The 2,171-nt window shown below is 35.1% G+C and overlaps 1 long non-coding RNA gene across 1 annotated transcript; it reads left to right on the top strand.

Annotated features, from left to right (window-relative positions):
• Positions 1–632: 632 nt before the first annotated feature.
• On the top strand, positions 633–1,305 carry LOC122341212. Its single transcript, XR_006250451.1, has 3 exons — positions 633–740; positions 1,039–1,096; positions 1,215–1,305. It is a non-coding gene; the product is annotated as an uncharacterized LOC122341212 (long non-coding RNA).
• Positions 1,306–2,171: the final 866 nt, after the last annotated feature.

Raw genomic sequence — 2,171 nt, 5'->3', positions numbered from 1 at the left:
GTGTATAATTGGATTATATTGGGTATAATTGGTTGATCATACACCTGACTATATCAGGTATATGATCAACCAATTATACCAAACAAGTGCTAATGATCATCAATGTCACACAAAGATTGAAACTGAACTGAAGTCATGAACTGAAACAGAAACAGCTTTGTAGGAGGCTTAAAACTGGGTGAGGAACAGCCCAACTCTGCTACCAAGGTTGTGAAAGACAGTTTCAAGTCATGACAAGATTGAGCACAGCAACACGACACAAGGTTTATTTACAAAGTGAATGAAAGGATGAAGTGGGTGCGTCGAGTGGGTGCTCCATCCTTTTCCCTCTGTGTTGCAGTGAATCCGTGGGTGCTCTGTGGGCCGATCGGTCACACGCGGCTATCTGAGACACAATGAGTCGATGCTCATCTTCTGCTATGCCACGTGTGGCTTTATAGCCAGGCCGGGATGAGCTGCAGATGTGACCGATCAGCCGGTGATGGGTGCAGCCAGGTCCACGGCGTTGGTTGCCAGGGCGACGCCGATTGATCCTCGGGACGCTCGTCACAGTAGTTCTACTGCATCAACGAGGTCTCTCCCAGACAAAAATTTCAATGCAGACTGGGGTTTCAACAACTCGACAAAAACACACTCGACACTAACATGTAAAAACATGTAGGATCATGTCATGTTAGGATCATTTTTATGTTGTTTCTAATTTTACAGAAGCATTGTAGTGACATCATTCCACATAGAAGGTCAGTCACTAACGGTGTGTGTGTGTATATGTATGTATGTATGTGTGTGTGTGTGTGTGTGTATATATATATATATATATATATATATATATATATATATATATATATATATATATATATGTATATATGTATATATATATTTGTAATATACGTAAACTTAACTCGTTTAATTTCCTTCACTTCATTTAAAGTGTTCATCTTTTCTCTCTTTTGACATTTAGTTATGCAAGTATACAAAAGGTTGCAAAGTTGTGATTTCATTAAAAACTCAAATCATATGTCATCTTTACTATTTCAGAGACCTCATCATTGTGACTTTCCACATGTCTCCAGTTTGGGGCACTCACTTCATTACAGTAAGTGTTGTTTTATTTAACTAAATATAGTGTGTTCATACACAAAAGTGTACTTGTTCACTTACTTGGTAAAAGTGTTAATGTTCTCACATTCTTTTTTTTTTTTTTTTTACTTTAGGTATGTGAGTCTTGGGAATGTGGCGATTGTAAAGTGTGTGGCACAGAAGTATCCAGTAGGTATGAGTTATTGAAACTAATTCTAAGCTCAAACATGGACATTTTGGGGCTAGGTTCAGGCATCCTATGCAGCATACCCTCTGCTGTGAGTAAGACATAAATGCTGAAATGTGAAAACCTGTTGTATGTATAAAAAGTGTTTAATACCTGATGTATTTGAAGTAAAAGAACTGCTTTTCTTTTTCTCTTATATTTTATTTCATTGCATTTTCTCTAAGGGTCCTTGTTGTTTCAATTGTTTTAAACAAATATTTAGGAGGAGAAGGGACCATTTACATTTGTGTTTTGTGTTATAGATCAGGAGAAAGCACATCATACTATGTAATGATATTACAGTGTTACCTTGAAAATGTGAAATTAATGTTTGATGTTTAAGTATGGTTCCTTGCTGATCCCTGTAACTTGTATGCACAGAAAAATGTAAAGTAAAAACTAAAAACATAACCATTGGAACACTGTGTTTTGAAGGATTCATAAAACTTTAGAAACCGGTTGGCTTTATTTGTTAAGCACTGCAGTATGTCTTCTATTTTTTGGTCAGATTGTATGTTACTTTTGACTGATGGAGCGATTACAATAAATGTTTGAAAATGCAACTTGTTTTGACTTCATTTAATACAAGTGTAAGGTGACTATATAAACCAAGTAACAATAACTTATTGAAAATAAATAAAGTTTAAGTATTAAACAAGCATAAATCCCAGTTCATCGGTTATCATAAAATTGATTTAATTCATTTACATTAACTGAACATGAACGGGTGAAGCTTAAACAATTGTTAATTTTTGCATTAACTTTATGTGATTTAAATGGATGGAAAATTGACATCCAATTGAATTACATAAGTTTTAACTTTTGGGGTTGAATATTTTTTTGAGTGCAGCTTGGAGCGAGTCGA

The sequence above is a fragment of the Puntigrus tetrazona genome, unplaced genomic scaffold, assembly GCF_018831695.1.
Source record: "Puntigrus tetrazona isolate hp1 unplaced genomic scaffold, ASM1883169v1 S000001170, whole genome shotgun sequence".
NCBI lineage: Eukaryota > Metazoa > Chordata > Actinopteri > Cypriniformes > Cyprinidae > Puntigrus > Puntigrus tetrazona.
The sequence above is the reverse complement of the archived record's forward strand: the minus strand, read 5'-3'. Positions and strand labels throughout refer to the sequence as shown.